At 29.2% G+C, this 346-nt stretch overlaps 1 protein-coding gene across 2 annotated transcripts in view; it reads right to left on the bottom strand.

Annotated features, from left to right (window-relative positions):
• LOC119586435 (rab-like protein 3) overlaps positions 1-346 on the bottom strand; it is a 9,644-nt gene that overhangs the window by 8,612 nt on the left and 686 nt on the right. The window lies entirely within an intron of this gene.

Here is a 346-nt window from a genome sequence, read left to right as displayed (position 1 = left end):
ATAATGAGTCACTTTCTATCTTACTTTATTCCTTTCATTCTTTTCATTCATTCAAACTTTTTTAAATTTCATTTTTTTGTTTGTCTGGGACTAACTGTTGGCATCATTTGCTTCCCTGTTCATTAGTCTACTAGATCATCTGAAATATCTAGTTCAAACTTAAAAGATTCTACTTGAAACTGTACCTCAGCTTTTACATTAATTCATATTATCAACCATAATACAAATTATATTAAAACAATCATGATAGCTGATGAAATATCGCTTTACTCAGCAAAAGTCATAATTGAAGAATATCACAACAGGTCTGGATTTGGGTCAGAAATGATTTGGTGTCATACTAAAA

Source organism: Penaeus monodon, chromosome 21 (genome assembly GCF_015228065.2).
Source record: "Penaeus monodon isolate SGIC_2016 chromosome 21, NSTDA_Pmon_1, whole genome shotgun sequence".
Taxonomy (NCBI): domain Eukaryota; kingdom Metazoa; phylum Arthropoda; class Malacostraca; order Decapoda; family Penaeidae; genus Penaeus; species Penaeus monodon.
Note: the sequence above shows the minus strand (reverse complement) of the source record. Positions and strands in the feature narration are given on the sequence as shown.